Here is a 22997-nt window from a genome sequence, read left to right as displayed (position 1 = left end):
TTTAACTTCTATTTTGGGGTATGTTTTAGATTTACATGAAGGCACAGTAATAGCTGTTTACATTAGTAAATAAATATGCATTAACTGAGGATGCATGAGAAAATGTGGAAGGGCACAATTTTAAAGATTTGGTGGCCAAAGTCCTGGCCCACAGCGCCTGTCTGTCATTCTCTGATCTGGTTTCAGGGAGGTTTTCTTGCTATATCAGCTCCCAGGGTTGTTCTCCAACCAGAGTAATAAGCACAACCTCTAACAGAGGGAGGCGCCTGGCACCAACCAACCAGTCAGAAGGACCTGGAGGCTCTGGGTTCAGCCCACATAAACCCCTTAGTTGCTGGACCAAGGGGAGGTGGTAGGGGGACAGCCCAGGGGACAGGATGCACTTGGGAGGCCTGAAGCAGCTGCTGGCTACAACTAGTCAGGAAATACTTTAGAAAGTTGACAGCCAGGAGTGCTGAATATCAGCGCTGACTGCACCTTCTTTCCAAGTGGTGGTTCCTACCAGCTGCACCTTTGCGAGTTTCTTGGTCTTTGCTTATACAGATCCCTGACTGTAAAATGCCCTTCCATCCTTCCTCTGCCTATTAAAATTCCACTCATCTGGTTGGGCACAGTGGTTCACACCTGTAGTTCCAGCAATTTGGGAGGCCAAGGTGAGAGAATCGCTTGAGCCTAAGAGATGGAGGCTGCAGTGAGCCATGATTGTGCCACTGCACTCCAGCCTGAGCGACAGAACAAGGGAAAAATACAGAAAAATCCACTCATCCTTCAAGCTCTAGTTCAGATCCTCCCCCTCTGATGCTCCAGGTTAGAAGGAAGTGCTCCTTCCCTGGCTCACACGGCATGCTCTCACTTAGCTCTTACTGTGCTCTTGCCTCACCCTGAAGGCAGACTGTAAGTTCCTTGAAGGGATAAACTATTATATTTCAACAAACCTAAGATGCCATGGTTGTAAAATGAATCATTGTTTCAAGTACCTCTAAAAAAGAAAAGAACCTGCCAATGGGCTATGAGTGGTAAGACATACCCTGATTTCGGAGACGTTGACTTTTTTTAAAAAACAGCAAAAGTGCTACTTAGAATGAATGACATGTGGTGGCCAGCTGGCCTGTGTCTCTGCATCACCCATGTCTAGAATTGTGTTTGATTTGCAGCAAGCATTCAGGAAATGTTTCTGTTTGCTTTTTTCGGGGTTCTAGTGAGGAGTTCCAGAGGAGGAAGTAGAGAAGAGACCTGGGCTGGAGGAAGATGATGGTGAGACCCGAGGGACTAAGACTTGAGCTAACAAACAAATCAACAAGAAATAAGCAAACAACCACATAAAAAGTGGGCAAAGGACACGAACAGACACTTATCAACACAAGACTTACAAGCGGCCAATAAACATGAGAAAATGTTCACCATCACTAATTATCAGAGAGATGCAAGTCAAAACCTATGAGATACCATCTCACACCAGTCAGAATGGCTACTATTAAGTCAAAAAATACCAGACGCTGGCCAGTCTGGGGAGAAAAGGGAATGCTTATACACGGCTGGTGAAAACAGCTGGCTAAGAGCCCAGTTACCTTAGTCACAGTTCCAACTCTGCAATGGCCTGTATGTCACCAAAAAGCCACTAATTCCTCTATGATTACCCATATTAAATGAGACAATAGGATAATAATAACTACCATTTACCAAGTTCTAGCAACATGTCAGTGCTTTTATACATATTCATGTATTTTCTTAAACAAACAGAAAAGCAGTTATCACTGGCCCTTTTTATTTTTAAAAAGATAATGGGGCCGGGTGCAGTGGCTCATGCCTGTAATCCCAGCACGTTGGGAGGCCAAGGAGGGCAGATCACGAGGTCAAGAGTTCGAGACCAGCCTGGCCAATATGGTGAAACTCCATCTCTACTAAAAATACAAAAATTAGTTAGGCGTGGTGGCAGGTGCCTGTAATCCCAGCTACTTAGGAGGCTGAGGCAGGAGAATCGTTTGAATCCGGGAGACAGAGGTTGCAGTGAGCTGAGATTGCACCATTGCACTCCAGCCTGGGTGACAGGGCCAGATTCCGTCTCAAAAAAAAAAAAAAAAAAAGATAATGGAAGAGGCAGCCACCCACAGGTCATGGGACCTTAGACAAGCCCCTTCCTGCATTTCATAGCTAGGGAAACAGGATCATAAATGTTAATCACAGGTACCCGGTTTACAGTAGAGAGGTTTTATGAAAATAAAATACAAGACTAAATTCAAAGAGCTTTAAAAACCACAGAGCCAGACAAATGTGAGAGGTTATTATGAGCAAACAATGACATTACAGAAGTGAAAGTGCTCAGTGCCATCAAGAACAAGGGCTCTATTTCACTCCCATGTGTCACCATAATAAAGACAGAGTCCCTGATCTTAAAGGCATCAATTTTGCCCCACTGGAAGCCTTAATTATAATTCATTAATAGAGCAGCATCCTAAAAGTTACTGCCGTTTCTAGGAATCCAAACAACTGGTTTTAGGTCCTAAAGAATTTGAATCATTAAGAAATTTAAAGTACTAATAGAGTTTCTGGGAGCCCTACAATTTTAGGTTTCTGCATGGTTAAGAAACTGAAAGAGATGATTTCTTAATTGGTTCCATTTTCCCAGTTCTTTTTGTTCTAATTCAAGAATTGTTCCAGTCCTTATCCTTCCTTCAATCAGAATGTCCCCAAGTTTATGGAATGGGCTTCCTTGTCCCCACTCAATGGCTCAAGAATACCACTGTTATATTTTTTTTCCTTTCAATTGTGTTTCGTGACTCTGGAAAAATACTGGATACTTTCAATATCTAATGTGATATGATCTCATGATAGTTTCATATTATTTTTGATATCTAATATGTAAAATTAAGTAATCTGATAGTTTTAATGTTTACTTGCAGAGAAATTAATTACAGAAGTGCCAGGAAGATTCAAGGAATTGGAAATTATGGTTTAATTAGTGGGTATTTAGAACAGCTCTTCTCAAAAATCACCTGGACAACTTGTTGAAACACAGGCTGCTGGGTCTCATCTCCACAGCTGCTGATTCAGTAGATCTGAGTGGGGCAGCATGATTTGCACTTTTAATAACTCCCAGGGAATGGTGAAGGCTGCTTGTCCTGGGACCACACTTGAGAACCACTGATTTACATGGTTATTGGAAGGACCAAGAAAGACAAACCACAGAGGCCTCCTCTTCTGTCTTTCTTGGGATGTGGGTTGCTCTGATGTTTAAGTGGATGGGGTTAGGTAGAGACTGGGAAAGACACTGTAAGCCAGGATGACAGGTTTCATTTGTAAAATCTTTGCCAGAGTTGTCTTCTTTAATCCAGGCTTTATCTCGTGAGCAAGAAATCATGAGATCTAAAGTCCTTCTGGCAAGACCAGGCTCTAACTCTCTCCATATCACCCTGGGATCCCAAAAGTACCTTCCATAAGAAGACACAAAGGGGACAAGTCTACAGGGGGAATTCACCAATACCAGTAACTATGACAACACTCAAACAATCCCTGCAATGTTCGAAGGTTCATAAGAAAGGAGAGTCTGTTGTCCCATCTGGTGAAATCCAGTCCCCAAGTGGAAAGCAATCTCTGTTGCCACAATCCCCAAACTACTAGAAGCCATGCTCTCTGCTTTGCATATTGCTGGCTTCACGAACATCATATATATATATGTGTAAATTTTAAATAGCCGATAGAAGATCATTGATACATCTTTATTACAGATATATAGTTCAGATCAGGAAATATTAAGTTACCAACTCCCAAAGCAGCCATTGTATTTCAAGCAAGTCAGTCCTACCACCATGACCAAACCTAACTGGACCAAAGAAAGATGGCTGATTAAGGACTACGTCAAATCAAAAGGGAGATGACCCATCCATCCCCATGGAGTCCCCCTGCTTGGGAAGGCTGAGGACATTTCACAGATGGGCTATGTAGGACCTTAGGCAAATCCCCTCTCCTCCCTGGGCTTTAATTTCTTCTTCTAGAAAGCTAGGATGCTAGATTTCATTCTCTCAGAAGCACTTTTGGTTCTGATGGCCATAAACACAGTAACTTTCTGTTCTTTTGCATGCCACTCCTGGGCCCCTTCTCTTTGTACTATGCGAGGAACTTGCCCCATCATCAGATTTGAGTGGGGGAGTATTGGGGGCTCCAGAAGGCCAGGAACAGTCCTTAGGAGGCCAAGGCAGACTTCAGAATATACGGTCAGACTCAAATGGCAAGGAGCTTAGACAATGTCACATTGTGGAGTTTAAAAACATGCATTTTTAAGAGCCTGGGCTTACTGAGTCAGCGATCTGGAACATTCTCAAGAGACTAAAAATATCCTGAAAGTGGACTGAATTTTAAACTAGGCTTTAAAAAACTTTCTATGTGAAAACAATTGAGTATTTCTTCTTTAAAACAGTTATCCGTTTTCTTTATTTAGATTTTCACAACTGGAATTGATAAGTATAGAGGAAGCTCCAGCCTGAGATGGGGGATTGAACATCATGGTTGAAGGGCTGTCCAGTCCTAGCGTCGATAGCAAGGGACCAAGATTTATAACTTTAAATCTCTCAAGCAATCTAAAAAGCAAAGAGGTAAAATGCTTTCTCTTTTCTTTCTGACAGTTTGAGGATTCTCTTTCACAGCATCAAATAGCAGGACAAAGGGTTCTTTTCAACCAGGAGGTTAGTATCCGCCAAATGCTTAGCTCTTGGCATTGCCTGGCTTTCCCCAGCAAGACATGAGCAGCAGATCTGTAAACAGTCTGAAACATCCAGTAAAATGGATACCTGAGTCCCTAACTATCACCTCCCCACCGGCTCCATGCAACCTTTCCCTAATTCACATTAAAATAACACAGAAACATAGAAAAGGCAGTGAAGTAAAGCCACTGTCTGAATCTCAGCATAGGGCAGAAGCAGCTGGATGTAGAAAGTGCTTTCCATGATTTTCTCAAGCATGCTCTGAATGCAGGGGCGGACGGTGAGGGAGGCCCAGAGACCCAGGGCCTGTCACTAACCAAAAAACCACAGCATTGAGAAGCATCCTCCGCACGCTTCCAAGAGAACGTTCTTATCACCGTTCATGGGGTGCAGCTATTTACTCTGGGCTACTTGCTTAGGAGCAGAGGCTGGACTTTCAAGGTGAATATGGCCCATCAATCCGGCAGCAAACATACTTTTTAAAGCTAAGAATCTTCTTTCGAGTTGGAGCAGCCTTTTCAACTGTCCTGCCTCAGCTGGGACATAACAAAATACCATAGCCTGTGTGGCTTAAACAAATCAAACGACAAGTAAGTAGAGACACTTCAAAAGAACAGGAAATGTTTCTAAACAGACACTCAATCTTTAAAAATGAATCTTAGGATTTCTGTTGTAACATTAAACACATTACCTCTTTTCAACTTAGTACTGCATGTTAAAATGTTTGTAAGACCTATATAGCTTTCTGATTTATTTACTTGGTTAAAAAAGCGTGTGCATGCTCTGGCATTTATTTATTACTTTTAAGAATGACAAAAAGGCTAAACTGTATGTGATAGAAAACAAACAGCATGAAAGAAAGGAAAAAAATGGAAATAAGGAGCACAAAATTCCAAAGGTCAGGGAAATAGGCAAGCTGACATCAGTGTGGCAGAGTATAACGTAGGCAATTTATGGCAAAACTGGTAAAACAGAGAGAGTTCTACAATGTAAACGATTGGGGTCAAAGATTAAACACATAAAATAATACAAAATCTTGCCATGTCAAAAAGGGTTCACTCTACTCAGCACTTGAGACCTCTCCTGTTACAAGGGCTACTTACAGGAAATACACATGAAACAAAAAGCCACAGAGGACAACACAGGTGTGAAACTGAGCAATGGGATCCAACCTGAGCCCCTTCTCTGGAGGATGAGACAACAGGGAAGTGCACATGGCTGTGGCAAACACCATGAGTGTGCCACCCAGATCCCCGCGGATCCCTTTTACAGGTTAGGGGCATCTTTCCCCAGCTTCAGTGTGCTTTAGGTTTCCAACAGCCCAGAAGTGCAACTCCTTTTTTGAGGATTGTCTTTGGGGTACCGGAAACACAGCTGCCAGAATACACAAGCCGGAAGTGGCTAGGGTGCCCATATCCACAGTGGGCGTGGCCCTGAGTCGATGACTGACAGATGTGAGAGCAAGAAAGCCCTGCTCCCTGAGTCCCAGGGACAAAGGAAAAACGTGCAAAGGTATAACGTACACTCCAGAGTCCCCCTGTGTAATCCAGAACTTAGCCTGGAACCCCTTGGAACTTAACCTAAAATTACACCCTCCTACCTGATGCTCCCCCAACTCAACTTTACTCTCATGGAACCAGAAATAAATCATTTGTGAAGGAATCCTCATGTAAGCGTCTGCTCCTGAGGACCTGACCTAAGACAAGCACCCATGTGAACCAGGCACCAGGCCAGGCGCTGTTGGGGAATTAACCCCTCAGAGGGGAATCCTGCCTCCACTCGGGAAACATATAGGCCCAGTTGGGAGCCTGAGACATGAGCAATGAAAAATGAACTACACGAGATACGATTTTCATGCTGAAAAAGTACTTTGGATTCAGAGGAGAGTGCGAATATGGGTATCGTTATAAATTGTTTTTATTAGTGGAGAATCAGAACCCAGGAAGGCCAGGTGATAGAGGACAAGTCTCTGAACACCACACCCAAGGAATGGAGACCCTAATGATCCTAAATCCCAGCTTTCACCACGCCCTTCCCTTGCCCTAGGGTCTCCAAATGTCTTCTGGGTGGATTGCAGACCTGAGCAAGATGAATGAATGATGGGCACAGTGATAGAGTTTGGATCTGTGTCCCTGCCTGTCTCATGTTGAAATGTAATCCCTAATGCTGGAGGTGGGGCCTGGTGTCAGGTGATTGGATCATGGGGGTGGCTTCTCATGAATGGTTTAGCACCACCCCCTAGTGCTGTTCTCCTGATGGAGTTACCATAAGATCTGGTTATTTTAAAAGCGTGTGGCACCTCCACCCACTCTCTCTGTCCTTCTCCTGCCAGGTAAGACGCGTGCTCCCCCTTTGCCTTCTGCCATGAGTAAAAGCTCCCTGAGGCCTCCCCAGAAGCAGATGTTCTCATGCTTCCTGTACAGCCTGCAGAACTATGAGCCAATTAAACCTCTTTTCTTTGTAAATTACCCAGTCTCAGGTATGTCTTTAGAGCAATGAGAGAACAGACTAATACACACAGCGAGGCCAAAGGCCACCTGCCGCAGTGCACAGCCAGGAGGCAACAGCAAGAATGGAGAAGAAATACAGGTGTTGGTTGTGAAGGAAATCTAGGGGACTTGGTAACGGATGTAACGGGGAGCAGGAAGAGATGGTTAGTACATTAGTCAGCTCAGGCCGTCATAACAAAGTTCCTTAGACTGGGTGGATTAAACAACAGAAATGTGTTACTCACAGTTCTGGAGACTGGAAGCCCAAGATCAAGGTGTCAGCAGGGCTGGTTTCCTCTAAGGCCTCTCTCCTTGGCTTGTGGACGGCATCTTCCCCGTTCGTCTTCACACGGTCCTTCCTCTGTGTGTGTCTGTGTCCTAATATCCTCTTCTTATGGAACACCAGTCAGACTGAATTAAGGCCTACCCATATGACCTCATTTTATCTTAATCATGTCTTTAAAGGTCCTGTCTCCAAATACAGTCACCTTGAAAAGTAATGTGGGGTTAGGAATTCAACATATGAATTTGGGGGTGGGGGTGGACAATTCATCCCTTAAGAGTTAGCAATATTATGGTGGGTTTGATTCCAGAAAGACTGTGTTTGAGGTGATGGCCACACATCCCAAGTATGAACATCCAGCAGGTGTATCACAGACCTGGGCATAAACTTCAGGAGAGAGGCCTTGGCTACAAGAGACTAGAAGATCCTGCTTGTCTGCCCTACTTCAGCAGGGCATCCCACAGTGTGTGCTGTCTGGGAAAAGCACAGGCATGGCATCTCACCCTAGGTGTGCAAGCTCAGAAACTCGATCATATCTATTCAAGTGGTGAGCAAGCCCCCCATCAGTCAGTACTCTTGCTGAGCCAACCCAAAAGAGGCTGCTTTATAAAAGAGAGTGTCTATTTAATAATTTACCCACAGAGATTCCTGGCAGGATAATGCACACCAGTCATTTCCATGGGACATGCCTTTTTGTGGACTACTTGGCTGTCTACCCTTTCCGCCTCCCTGTCACCCCCCAACTGATAATAAGCTTTCTGTGGCCTGGGACTATGTCCCACTCAATTTCATAGCCCTGTTCATTCAGTCCTAAATGTACCTTACTAATATGTGTATCCTCCCAGCATCTAACACAGTTTCTTTCAGGGGGAAGGTGGTCAATAAATATGCATCAATAGTTAGGCAGAGAAATGGGTACTGATCTCTAACAGGTGCACAGTAGTTAAGAGCACAGACTTCTATGATCTGCATCTTGTCTTTACCAAGTATTAGCTGTCTGACCCTCCCTGAGTAGAATTAGCTACTCCACGCCTCAGTTTCCTCATCTTATCCAATAAGGGTGATACTTCTATCATCCACCTCATCAAGTTGTTATGAGCATTAAATGAGTTAATATATGTAGAGGGCTTGGAGTAGCACATGGTGCACAGTCGACCTATATGGGTGCTAGGAATTGTTTATATCCATCACGTGCTTGACACATTACCTAGGTTGTCTCATTAAACCTCCAAACAATGGTTTGAGGTGGATGTTGCCATCCCACCCTAAACAGGAGGAAGCCACATCCGATAAAGGAAGTAACATCCAGATGACTACACAGCTGGCAGGCGGCAGAAACAGAAGGTGAGCTCAGAAGGGCTGAGTCTCATGCCCATTCTCTTCCCACTGCACCATAAGAGAATTCTCACTCAAGAATTTTCCCAGCCTCAGCCAGACGCGGTGGCTCACACCTGTAATCCCAGTACTTTGGGAGGCTGAGGCGGGAGGATCATGAGGTCAGGAGATCGAGGCCATCCTAGCTAACACTGTGAAACCCTGTCTCTACTAAAAATACAAAAAAAAAATTAGCTGGGTGTGGTGGCACGCGCCTGTAGTCCCAGCTACTTGGGAGGCTGAAGCAGGAGAATCACTTGAACCCAAGAGGCAGAGGTTGCAGTCAGCCGAGATCACATCACTGCACTGCAGCCTAGGTGACAGATCAAGACTCCATCTCAAAAAAAAAAAAGAATGTTCACAGCCTGTCACAGAGAACCCAACAGGCACTAAGAGTCAGGAGGTGAAGCCAATACAGCATCAAGATCTACCCAAATATAAGGGGGTTCAGAGATGTGATTGTGTCCCAAACCCTACCCTATATGGTTGCAATGCTACGTATTGTATCAACGGCACATCCAAGCTAAAAAGCTTTTCATGTGCATCATCCAGAAGGCGTCCCTAGCATTCAGGGGCCCAAAATGTCCCCCTTGGCACTCAGCTGAACCATCAGCATGCCAGCAATACCCATGTAACTCCTACATCTGGAAAGCAGATGACAGCTGGGCTCTCAGCAGCTGGTCAGCAAAGTAGACTGTGACTAGGACAGGTTGTCACTGTGCCTTAGAGAATCCTAAGCATTCCTTTAGCTCCGGGATGACAAACAGACAGTGTCTGTGCTAACTGTAATTAATTAAAAGTGATTGTCGAGAATCTGTGTTTTCCAAAGAATTCCATGGCTAAGACTGGGCTCAGTAGAGAAGAGCTCCACTGGGCTCAGTAGAGAAGAGCTCCATGGTTGACTAGTGATGTCTGCCCAGGATACAAGAGGGAGAGGAGAACACTAGATGAAGGTTTTCCAACCCTTCCTCAGGCCAAGTCACCTTGTGATATGGTTTGGCTCTGTGACCTCACTCAAATCTCAAATCTCATCTTAAATTGTAATCCCCACGTGTCGAGGGGGGACCTGGTGCGGGTGATTGGATCATGGGAGTGGTTTCCCCATACTGTTCTTGTGACAGTGAGTGAGTTCTCACAAGATTTGATGGTTGAAAGGTGTGTCGCAGTTCCCCACTCTCTCTCGCTCTCCTGCCATCATGTTAAACGTGCCTTGCTTTCCCTTCACCTACCACCATGACTATAAGTTTCCTGAGGCCTCCCCAGCCATGCAGAACTGTCCACTACACCTCTTCTCTTTATAAATTACCCAGTCTCAGGTGGTTTTTTATAGCAGTGTGAAAACAGACTAATACATCTTTCATTCACTTAGGTATTGAAGAAGCACCTGGTATCCACATACTACCATACTAGAACATGAAAACATGTATATGACATGGTCCCTGCCTTCAAGAAAAGACACACAGAGGTGAGAAGCCAAACAAAAATATAAATACAAGCCAAGCATGGTGGCTGCTGAGTGTAATCCCAGAGCTTTGGAAGGGTGAGGCAGGAGGATCATTTGAGCCCAGGAGTTCGAGGCTGCAGTGACCCATGATCATGCCACTGCATTCCAGCCCAGGTGACAGAGTAAGACCCCATCTCAAATAAATAAATATACACACACACACACACACACACACACACACACACACACAAATTGCGTGTTAAGCATGGGGAAAATTCTCTTTTAAAACCCTGTCTACTCAGTTTTTTAAAGGTTGGGGTCTTCAAGGACTCATTTTTCTCAACGTGCCTTAAAAGTACTGTCAGTTGGTGGCCAGGCACGGTGGCTCACACCTGTAATCCCACCACTTTGGGAGGCCGAGGTGGGTGGATCATGAGGTCAGAACATCCAGACCATCCTGGCTAACATGGTGAAGCCCTGTATCTACTAAAAAATTAGCTGGGCGTGGTGGCGGGCACCTGTAGTCCCAACTACTTGGGAGGCTGAGGCAGGAGAATGGCATGAACCCAGGAGGCGGAGCTTGCAGTGAGCCGAGATCGCGCCACTGCACTCCAGCTGGGGCAGCAGAGCGAGACTCCGTCTCAAACAAACAAACAAACAAAAAGTACTGTCATTTGGTTAACAGCTGCCTTTTATGGAGGCCAAGCTATGCAAACCAAACTATGAAAAACTTTAAGAGTAAAAGGGACCCTGGATGCCATTTAGCTTGGTCACTTGCCACTACAGAAGCTCCTTCAGCAACAACCCAGCATGCTTGCTCAGTGCCTTCATCCGCCAGCTGAGGAAGGCTGCCCACTCCAGCCTGATCAACCATGATTGCTAGAAAGTGTTTCCTTGGATTTCACCAAAATCCTCTTTCTCTCATTTCCATCCAGCTGTCCTAAACTCTGTCTTTCAGGGCCATACAGAACACAAAAAACCCCTGCTCAACATGACAGCTTTTCTAATCTCTAAAGACAGTTTTCATATTGCCCCTCAGTCTTCCCTACTGCCAGTTAAACAGCCCAGGACTTCTAACTATTTTCCAGATGACATGGTTTCAGATCACCTAACGTCCTCTGGGTTCCCTTTTTTGGGTCATCTTTCATCTTCTCAACTCAGAGAGGATTTCAGGCTCTATTTAGATTCCTCCTCCCTTATCCTATTGTCAGAAATTGCCTCCAGGTAGAAAGCCAAGGCAATTATAGGGTTCTTTTCACTTATGTCCATTTTCCCAGGGATCACAATCATGTACTCCCTGAAATAAGTTATTTTATGTATCTTGTCCACTTTCTAGTTACTCACAGTGGGAGGATAAGTCTGGTTCTTGTTATCACATTATGGCTGAAAGTGGACATCCACACATGTTCAAACAAAGCTTTCAACATTTTACCATTAACTGAGATATTATAAATGTTCCCCTTAACACTGGGGGCAAGCAAGGGTGCTTGATACCACCATGTCCTTACAAAATTATACTGGAGTTCCTAGTGAAAGCAGTAACGCATAAAAAAACATGAAGATTGGAAATGAAGGAAAAAAAATCTGTCATCATTTGCAGTTTGCATGTTTGTCTAGATAAAAATCCCAAAATATCTACACAAAAATCCTAAAGTATATACATTTAAAATGAACCTTTAAAAAAATGTGATGGCATAAAATACTACTAATGATAGCAACAGAAAATGTAAAGTACCCAAAAATAAAGCTAACCACAAATAGAAAAGACCTCTATAGAGAAAATTATAAAAACTTTACTTAAAGAAATCAAGGACTTAAGAGACATACAATGTTCATGGATCAGAAGATTCAATATTACAAAGATGAGAATTCCCCCCACTTGATACACGGTTTCAATGGAGTTATGATCAAAATTCTAGCAGAGCTTTTTTGGTACTTAACAAGTTGATTATAAAATTATTATAATCTGGCCAGGTGCGGTGGCTCACACCTGTAATCCCAGCAGTTTGGGAGGTCGAGGCAGGCAGATCACAAGATCAGGAGATCAAGACCATCCTGCTAACATGGTGAAACCCCATCTCTACTAAACATACAAAAAAATTGGCCAGGCGTGGTGGTGGGCGCCTGCAGTTCCAGCTACCTGGGAGGCTGAGGCAGGAGAATGTCGTGAGCCCAGGAGGCGGAGCTTGCAGTGAGCTGAGATTACGCCACTGCACTCCAGCCTGGGCGACAGAGCGAGACTCCGTCTCAAAAAAAAAAAAAAAATTATTATAATCTCTACTAATTAAGTTAGTGGGTATTGGTATAGGGATATTCAAATAGAGAAATGTAACTGAAAAGAGAAGCATGAAAGAGAACCACGTATATAGAGAAACTTAGTTTATGATGGAGTTGGCATTGGAGAGTAATGTGAAAAGGACCCATATTTCAGTAATTGGTTAGCCACATGGGAAATAAAAAGAAATGTGATTCTGTGTTAGCCATGTTGCTGCAATTTTGCTGTGCAGCAAACAACTTCCACATCTCAGTAACATATAACGACAAACATATATTTGTCACACAGAGGTCTATAAGTCACACAGAGGTCAGATCAGGTCTACTCCACATGTCTCTCATTCTCTGACCCAAGCTGAAGGAGTGTGGCCACCCGGGGCATGCACTTCTCATGTTGCAGGTAAGGAATACACGAGAGTAAATCAAACCACACATTTAAAGTTTCTTATTGGGTGGGACATACATTATATCTGCTCACATTCTAATCACCAAAACAAGTCACGTGGTTAAGCTAAAAGACAGTGGGGAAGTGGAGTATATTCTGCCCAAAATGAATCATGGCACAGGCAGGAAGGAAAGAAAGAATTGTGAGCAAATAATACAAATTACTACAGATTCTACCTCACACCATACCAAAAAAATCAATTTGAGGAGGCTTAAAGACATAACTTATGAAACATTTAAGAGACTATATAGGAGAATATCTTTATGTTCTTAGGGTAAGAAGGAAATTCACAAATATGAAACATAAAACAGAAACTATAAAAGATTGATAATTTTAATTGAGCTGCTATTCATGAGAAATTCAAAGTGAGATAAGACATTCACAGTATATATCAGTGGCAAAGAATTAGCATTCAGAAAACACAAAGTACCCCTATACATAAATAAGGAAAAAATAGACCTATTCACACCAGGAACTTGGTATTTGACAGAATGGCATCACAAATCAGTGAGGAAAATCTGGATTATTCAATACAGGGTGCTGATACAACTGGCTGTCTACATGGGGAAAGATAAAATGAGATCCCTACTTCAGTCTATATGCCAAGATAAATTCTAGATAATTTTAAAAGATAAATATGAAAAGCATTTTATAACTTTAAAAGAAAATGTAGCATATCATTATTACATTGATAAAGAGTGTTTTCAATGAATATTGAAAAGAGAAGTCATAAAAGTTGGTAAGTTTGGCTACATTTTTAAAAAAACTTATATAAGTCAAAACACTCCTGGCCAAGCACTGTGGCTCACACCTGTAATCCCAGCACAATGGGAGGCCAAGGTGGGCAGATCACCTGAGGTCAGGAGTTCCAGACCAGCCTGACCAACATGGTGAAACCCCATCTCTACAAATATACACAAATCAGCCAGGCATGGTGGTACACACCTGTGCACCACCAGAGCGAGATTCCCTCTAAAAAGAACAAACCAAACAAACAAAAAACTCCCTAAACAATGTTAAAAGTGAAGTTATAGAGCAGATTTTTTTTTTTTTGGAGACGTAGTCTCGCTCTGTCGCCCAGGCTGGAGTGCAGTGGTGCGATCTCGGCTCACTGCAACTTCTGCCTCCCGGGTTCAAGTGATTCTCCTGCCTCGGCCTCCCGAGTAGCTAGGACTACAGGTGCAAGCCACCCGGCTAATTTTTTGTATTTTAATAGAGATGGGGTTTCACTGTGTTGCCCAGACTGGTCTTGAATGCCTGAGCTCAGGCAGTCCACCCACCTCGGCCTCCCAAAGTTCTAGGATTACAGGAATGAGCCACCTCGCCAGGCCTTTTTTTTCTTTTTTTTTTTCTTTTTGAGACAGAGTCTCGCTCTGTTGCCAGGCTGGAGTGCAGTGGCACAATCTTGGCTCACTGCAACCTCTGCCTCCCAGGTTCAAGCGATTCTCCCACCTCAGCCTCCCAAGTAGCTGGGATTACAGGCACCCGCCACCATGCCCAGCTAATTTTTGTATTTTTGTAGAGACGGGTTTCACCATGTTGGCCAGGCTAGTCTTGAACTCTTGACCTCAGGTGATCCACCCCCTTTGGCCTCCCAAAGTGCTGAGATTACAGGCATGAGCACTGCACCTGGCTGGAAGATTTTTTTTTTTTTTTTTTGAGACAGAGTCTCACTCTGTTGCCCAGGCTAGAGTGCAGTGGCGCAATCTCGGCTCACTGCCAGCTCCGCCTCCCAGGTTCATGCCATTCTCCTGCCTCAGTCTCCCAAGTAGCTGGGACTACAGGCGCCCGCCACCACGCCTGGCTAATTTTTTGTATTTTTAGTAGAGATGGGGTTTCACCGTGTTAGCCAGGATGGTCTCGATCTCCTGACCTCATGATCCGCCCGCCTCGGCCTCCCAAAGCGCTGGGATTACAGGCGTGAGCCACCACGCCCAGCCTCCAGAAGATATTTTTAACATGCCAAGAAGACAAGGTTAAATATCCAGAATATTTCAAAGATGTCCTATACGCACTACAAAACACTGCTGAAGAGAGCTTGGTGCATTTGAAGAACAACAAAGTGTTTCTTGTGGTTGTGGCAGAGTGGGGTGTGTGTGTGTGTGTGTGTGTGTGTGTGTGTGTGTGTGTGTGTTACTCCCGTCTTTACATGATAAATTCCTTTGACTTAGAATGCCCTTTCACCATTTTGTTCCTGGAGTTAGAAAATACCTCATGAAAATTAGCATGACCTTCCTTTATGCTTCTCTGGTTTGTTTTATATTCTCTATCGACAAATTTTAAAATATTATAATTCATTGAGAGTACCATTTTGCCTCCCCCTACTCCCTACTCCAAATATGAGTTTTTCCTGTTTGATTAAACAGCCTTTGAGCATCTGTCACAGATCCAGCTCTGTTCTAGGTACTTTAGAATAAAGATGAATGCTTGGTTGTTTCCAGGCTATGCTGTAAATTCTAAGGAAGGGGGTTAAGGACAGGATTCTTGGAGGCAGTATGATGTGATCCCAGAGACAGGAGATAGGAAAAGGTAAGCACATGTTCTAGATGTGTTTAAATTCTCATCAAATAGGAGGCGACGCCATTCTCTGATGAGGAAGGAGATATGAAATCAGACACCCAAAGAGGCTTTCCAGAGGACATCCTAACTTTTGATAGATGTTTCCACCATCTGGGTGGCGTCCTCTTCTCCATCCCTCTGTTTTCTCAGAAGCAGCTGCTGGGGTCCCAGAGGGATGCACACAGTGGCTATAGGTGCTCACAGATCCACAGTGAAACACTCTTATCTAACCCTGGAAAGTTTTGCTGCTTGAAAACCTTTATGCCTTCATCCTAAGATACAAGGTTGCAAATAGCACCAAGAGCTGGAAACAGATGCCAGCTGAAACCTAAGAACAGACACAGTGCATGAGCAGTGTCCTGCCAGGACCACCACTTGGCTCTTGGCAGTGGCAGCCCTCCTCCTGGCTTCTGGCAATGACCATCAGTTGCTTCATCTTCTGAAAAGGAAAACTACCCAGTTGGCCAGGCCAGATCTCCAGGAAGGAGGTGTCTCTGTCTCCTGCTTTGAGATCAGTCCTTCCACTGCTCCATCCAGGGAGCCCCAGAGAAAGTAATGTGTGAGTTGAACACACTGAAAATCTGTACCTAGCACAGGTCAGCAGTTGAAAACAGCATGTATACAATGGCTTTCACCTACACTGTTAAAAGACGGGCACATGCCCAATAAATGTTTATTGAGTGCCATTAGGTGCCCGGCACTGGGTCATGCACTGACAATGGGAAGGCGAATGACAAAGATAGGCTTCCTGCTGTCATAGCGTTTACAGACAGCTGGAAGCGTGTGATGGTTAATTTTTTGTGTCAGCTTGGCTAGTACTGAGTTATTTAATCAAACACTAATGTAGGTGTTGTTTGCTTTGAAGCTATTTTATAGATGTGGCTAACATCTACAATCTGTTAACATTGAGTAAAACAGGTTGCTCTTTTACTGTGTGGGAATGTCTCAGCCAGTCAGTTAAAGGCCTTATGAACAAAACTAAGATTTTCCTGAGGAAGTAGAAAGTTGACCTCAAGATTGCAACATCAGCTCCTGCTTGAGAGTTCCAGCCTGCTGGCCTGCCCTACAGAATTTGGATTTGTCAGTTCCCACAACTGTGTAAGCCAACTCCTTGAAATAAATCTCTCTCCGTGTGTGTGTGTGTGTGCATGTGTGTGTGCATGCACGCGTGTGCATGCACCCACGTTCATCTCTGGCACGAGACCCACATACAAAGGTGGTGTCCTAAGGTGTATGATTGGGGAAACTGCATGTGGTGCTTAGCACTGTAAGCCTAAGGCAGACTGTCCAGATAGGAACCTTGGATCCATCATGTACTAGATGCACCATGACCTTGGGTCAACTCCTACATTCTCTAACCCTCAGTTTCCTCATCTGTAAAATGGTGGTAGTATCTCCCTCACAGGGTTATTGCAAAGAGTCAAAGAGATTAAGTATCTCATGATATTTAAGAGGTTAAATGCCCATGACCAACACAGCAAGTAAGTATGAAGCCAGGATTTAAACTCATGTTTGTCTGCACTGCGTATGCCCTTTACCCGCTGCCATATCACCTTGGTCTTTGGGAATTACACTTCAGTTATCAGCTCTTTAACAGACACAGTTGCTGTAGACCACTCCTACATTGTTACAGCTTCAACTCTGCTCTACAAAGATGCCTCTTAAATGTATACCTTTGGCCTAATCCTGAGGTTGAGTTCCAGGTTTCCACTGCACTTTGCTAATTTGATATGCTCCATTGGCTTCAAATCTGACATATCTTAAATTCAAGCTCATCATCGAAGCCTCACCATTGACAAGTCCTGGCTTCACCTCTCTCTAGTTATATGACCCCAGGAAAGCTACTGATCCCCCAATCCTCAGTTTCCTCACTTGTTAAATGGCAGGGTTTGCCGAGATCAGGAAGGCAGACACATAGCACTCATAGTTCTTCTTATGTCTGACTGTGTCTACAGTACCTGTCTTGCTTGATCTCTGGTACATTGTGGGTATTATATTGTACTTATTTATTCAGCATCTATTCATTCCCTGGCACTGATTTTGACTAATTTCACAATAAGATGCATGGATTTAGTCCTAACTCACCACTTGTAGGAAAACCATCATTTCTTACTAAACCAAGTAAATTGGCTGCTCCAGTATGCATTGGTTTCATTTACATCATATGTTAGTATATTGCCATCTAGAGGACCAAGTGCAAGCTACAAGCAAGAGAGAACTGGGGCTTGGGGAGAAAGGCAACATCCTAGAAGAAATGTTTAAAAACATTAAGACTCATTCGTAGCTGTGTTGGATTTCAACAATTATGTGAAAAAAATAAATAACAGGATGTGTTTTAACTATAAATTAGAAATGAATGCTATAGTAAGTTACCGGCTCATAAACTTATGATCTCTGTTAAATAAAATTTATAGGAGGTCATTGGTTTGAAGTAAGTTCCTGCACTAGGCCCCAGTAGACCAAACCAAAATGGAGTTACTCACGGTAAAGTTCCAGGCCACCAAGCCAAAACTACATTGTTATCTGACCTTCCAAGAAATCAAGAGCGAGAGGGAGATAATAGCCACATCTCCGAACAGCCAGTTTTAGCCTGCCTGATAAGGAAGTCCCCCTACTTTAACCTTCACAAGGCAAGTAACTTTGAAAAAACCAATCCACTTTGTGTTCTTTGTTTCTGCATTCTTCAGCCTTTTTCTGCCTGTAAATACTCACTGCCCATGTTTCAGAGCAAAGCCCAATTCCCATGAATCATTCTTTGCTCCGTTACATTTATTTTGTTTAAAGTTTTACTTCTATCATCTTTAACTTGTTCTAAACAAAATAAAAAAATAAAATGAAATCAGCATTCTTTCCTATAATTGACTGTTTTGCTGCATTTGGATTATCCATGCCATATACTAGATGAGAATCTAAATTAAAAGAGGAGCCACTTAACTAGGGGTTAGCTCTCCTGACTGCTGCACCCTTAGCTTAGCAATTCGGTTTTCCATCTGAGCAAGTTACCATTATCGAGTGCTTACTGTGGGCTTGGGACTATACTGAACATTTTACATGAGTTATCTCATTTAATCCTCACAAGCTCCTTCCACCTCAAGAGGGTAAGTATTTACTTGTGCTTATGACTCTCAGCCTGCTGCTTCATCTGTAAAAATGGGATAAGTGACTTTCTCAAAATCTAAAAAAGGATATTGAACTGGATCCACAACTCAGATCTGCCTGAATCAAATACAAGTTCTTAATGATTACAGTTTACTAAATACAACAGCTTCTGCATTCTAAGAATGTCACGAGGATGAAACAATTCGTGGAAAGCACTTTTTGGAGAAAAAACAGTGCTCGAATGCTTACATAACAGAATGTTCACACAAAAAATAGGTGTAAAGTGATGTATATTCTATTGGGATAACCAATCGCTTTACAAAAGCATTCAGTAAGGATTGCTTTTTCAGTAAACAGTAGTGGTATCTTTTCTTTCAATCTGATTCCAGGTTTGTCAATTTTGCTAATCCTTTCAAAGAACCAACTTCTAGTTTTGTTGTTTTCTCTACTGTTTTTCAAGTCTTTATGTTTTTTCTTTCCTTTCTAATCTATTATTTCCTTCCTTCTGCTTACTTTGATTTACTATGGTCATCTTCTAGTTTCTTAAGATGAAAGGTGAGACTTGATTTGAGATCTCTTGTTTAAAAAAAATAAGTGTTTACAGTTACAGATTTCTCTATAAACACTGTTATATATGCATCCCATAAGTGTTGGTATGTTGTGTTTTCATTTTCATTAATCTCTAAGTATTTTCTAATTTCCCTTGTGATTTCTTCTTTGACCCACTGGTTATTTAGCAGTATGTTGTTTAATTTTCACATCTTTGTGAATTTCCCAAATTCCCTTGTGTTGTTCATTTCTAATTTAAATCCATTTTGACCAAAGATTATACTTTGTATGACTTCGATTATTTTAAATTTATTGAAGCCTGTTTTATGGCCTAACATATAGTCTATCGTGGAGAATGTTCCATGTTCATTTGAGTAGAATGTGTATTTTGCTGTTGTTGGACAGAGTCTCTACAGATGTCTGTTGGGTTTTTTTGTTTGTTTGAGATGGCCCAGGCTGGAGTGCCGTGGCGTGATCTTGGCTCACCGAAGCTTCCACCTCCCGAGTTCATCCTGCCTCAGCCTCCCAAGTAGCTGGGATTATAGGCATGCGCCACCACACCCAGCTAATTTTTGTATTTTTAGCAGAGACGGGGTTTCACCATGTTGGCCAGGCTGGTCTCGAACTCCTGACCTCAAGTGACCTGCCCGCCTCAGCCTCCCAAAGTGCTGGGATTACAGAAATCAGCCACCATGCCTGGCAGATTTAGTTTGTTTATAGTGCTTTTGAATCCTCTTTTTCCTAGTTAATCATCTGCCTACTTCTATGCATTATTATAAATGAAGTGTTGATGTCTCCAGCCACTATTGTTAGATTTTCTGACTTCTTTACCTTTAACTAGCAAAGCAACTCAGTTTTTCTTTCTAAATAAGAGTTATCATTATCAAGTGCTTACCGTGTACCTGGGACTATGCTTACTCTTTTACGTGGATTATCTCATTTAGTTATTAATAATTATTAAGAGTAAATTGTTATGCCAGGCTCAGAGGCTCACGCCTGTAATCCCAGCACTTTGGGAAGCCAAGGGAGGCAGATCACTTGAGGTCAGGAGTTTGAGACCAGCCTGGCCAACATGGTGAAATCCTATCTCTACTAAAAATACAAAAATTAGCCTGGCATGGTGGTGCAGGCCTGTAATCCCAGCTAATCGGGAGGCTGAGGCAGGAGAATTGCTTGAACCTGGGAGCTGGGGGTCGCAGTGAGCCGAGTCAGCGCCACTGTACTCCAGCCTGGGTGATAAAGTGAGACTCTGTCTCAAAAAAAAAAAGTAAATTAATTGTTAATAATTATTCAATATGGAGAGTTTTGTCAGCTTTTGTTTCATGTGTGGGATTTTTTAAGTGCATATTTGTTTTAAAGTGTTATGTTTTTCTGATGAATTGGTCCTTTTACCAATGTGTGATGTCCTTCTTTGTCCCTTGAAACAGTTTTTGCCTTAAAATCTACTGTTTGACATTAGCATAGTCACTCCAGCTATCTTTTGATTACTGTTTGCATGGTATATCTGTTTCTATACTTTCACTTTCTACCTGTGTCTTTGAATCTAAAGTGTGCCTCTTGTAGACAACATATAGTTGGATCATGTTTTTTGCCAATCTGTTTTTTGTTTTTTGGGGTTTTTTTGGATGGAGTCTCGCTGTCACCCATGCTGGAGTCCAGTGGTGTGATCTCAGCTCACTGCAACCTCCGCCTCCTGGGTTCAAGTGATTCTCATCCCTCAGCCTCCAGAGTAGTTGGGATTACAGGTGCCCGCCACCACACCCAGCTAATTTTTGCATTTTTAGCAGAGATGGGGTTTCACCATGTTGGCCAGGCTGGTCTTGAACTCCTGACCTCAAGTGATCCGCTCACCTAGACCTCCCAAAGTGCTGGGATTACAGGCGTGAGCCACTGTGCCCAGCCGCAAATCTGTCTTTTGACTGAATTATTTAACTGGTTTTCTTCTAATATAATTACTGATAAGGTGGGAGTCATTTGTGGGATATCTGCTCTTTTCCTTTTATGCATCTTATGTCTTTTGATTTAATTTCTCCACTACTGCCTTTTGTATTAAATAGGTATTTTCTAGTATATCATTTTGATTTCCTACTTGTTCCTCTTATTGTATTTTTTGAGTTTTTTTTCCTAGAGGTTGCCCTAGGGACTATGATTACTATCTTAACATAAAGTAGGTTCAGATTAATGCCAACCTAATTTCAAAAATACTCAAAAACTTTGGTATAGCTCTATTCCCTTCCTCCTCCTTTGTGCTATTATCATCATACAAATTGCATCTCTTATAAGTTATAACCCTATCAACATTATTTCATAAGCACTGCTTTATGTAGTTGTCTTTTAGGTCAGACAGGAAAAGAATTACAAACAAAAATACATTTATACTATATTTCATATTTACCTATGTAGTTACCTTTAATGATGTTTTTTATTTCCTCATGTGGATTGGAGTTATTGTCTAGTGTCCTTTCATTTCAGTCTGAAGGATGTCTTTTAGCATTTCTTGTAAGGCAGGTCTGCTAGCAGTGAATTCTCTTAGTTTTTATCTGGGTATGTTTTAATTTCCACTTTTTTTTTTTTTTTGAGGGTGTCTCACTGTGTCACCCAAGTAGGAGTGCAGTGACACAATCAAGGCCTCAACCTGCCAGACTCAAGTGATCCTCCTGCCTCAGCCTCCTGAGTAGCTGGGACCACAGGCACATGCCACCACACCCTGCTGTTTGTTGTATTTTTTGTAGAGATGGCTTTTTGCCATGTTGCCCAGGCTGGTCTCAAATTCCTGGGCTCAAGCAATCCTCCTGCCTCAGCCTCCTAAAGTACTGGGATTACAGGTGTGAGCCACCATGCTCATCCTTTCTTATAGTTTTGAAGGATAGTTTTGCTGGATCTAAAATTCTCTGTTAAGTTTTTTTCTTTTAGCACTTTGAATATGTCATTCTACAGCCTTCTGACCTCTGTAGTTTCTGATGAGTGGTAGGCATTTAATCTTACACAGGATCCCTTGTATGTGATAAGTTGTTTTTCTCCTGCTACTTTAACGATTGTCTTTGTCTCTGGCTTTTGACAGCTTGATTATAATGTGTTTAGTAATAGATCTCTGAGTTTATCCTAGTTATAATTTGTTGATCTTCTTGAATGTGTAGCTCCTGCATTTCATTGAATTTGGGAAGTCTCAGCCATTATTTCCTCAAATATTATTTCTGCCTTTTTCTTTTCGTTTTCTGGAACTCCTTTAATGCGTATGTTGGTAACTTGATAGCATGCCACAGATCCCTCAAGCTCTGTTCACTCTTCATTCTTTTTTCTTTCTGTTCCTCGGACTGGATAATTACATTTGTCCTATTTTCAAATTTGCTGATTCTTCTGCCTGTTTAAATCTGTAAACCCCTCTAAGAAATTTTTCAGCTCCAGAATTTTTCATGTTTTCTATTTACTGATACTTTCACTTTGTTTATACATTATTTTCCTTTCTCGTGTTCTTTGTCCATGGTTTACTTTAGTTTTTAAAGCATATTTAAAGGTTGACAAACTTTTTGTTTAATAGATCTAATGTCTGCGTTTTCTCAGGGATGGTTTCTGTTTTCTAAGTTTTTTCCCCCATATATAGGCGGCTGTAATTGCTGTTTCTTCACGTCTTTTGTTGTTGTTGAAAACTGGAAAATTTAAATAATATAAGGTGGCAACTCTGCAAATCAGATTTGTCCCACACCCCCCATCTTTGTAGAGTTTGTTACTATTTGTTATTTTTATTGCAATGGTGGTATGTCTAGTATCTTTCCTCGACTAATTC

General features: G+C 42.5%; 1 protein-coding gene across 8 annotated transcripts in view; it reads right to left on the bottom strand.

The window, feature by feature from the left end:
- The window catches only part of CDRT4 (CMT1A duplicated region transcript 4), a 126530-nt gene that overhangs the window by 72832 nt on the left and 30701 nt on the right, over nt 1-22997 (bottom strand). The window contains exon 2 of one of the 8 annotated variants that reach the window (XM_055101946.2): nt 7432-7674. The exons of the other annotated variants lie outside the window; for them this stretch is intronic. The gene's annotated coding sequence lies outside the window, so the exon portion shown is untranslated. The remainder of the gene's footprint in view (nt 1-7431; nt 7675-22997) is intronic. 8 annotated transcript variants of the gene reach the window in all.

Source organism: Pan paniscus, chromosome 19 (genome assembly GCF_029289425.2).
Source record: "Pan paniscus chromosome 19, NHGRI_mPanPan1-v2.0_pri, whole genome shotgun sequence".
NCBI classification, from domain to species: domain Eukaryota; kingdom Metazoa; phylum Chordata; class Mammalia; order Primates; family Hominidae; genus Pan; species Pan paniscus.
The sequence above is the reverse complement of the archived record's forward strand: the minus strand, read 5'-3'. Positions and strand labels throughout refer to the sequence as shown.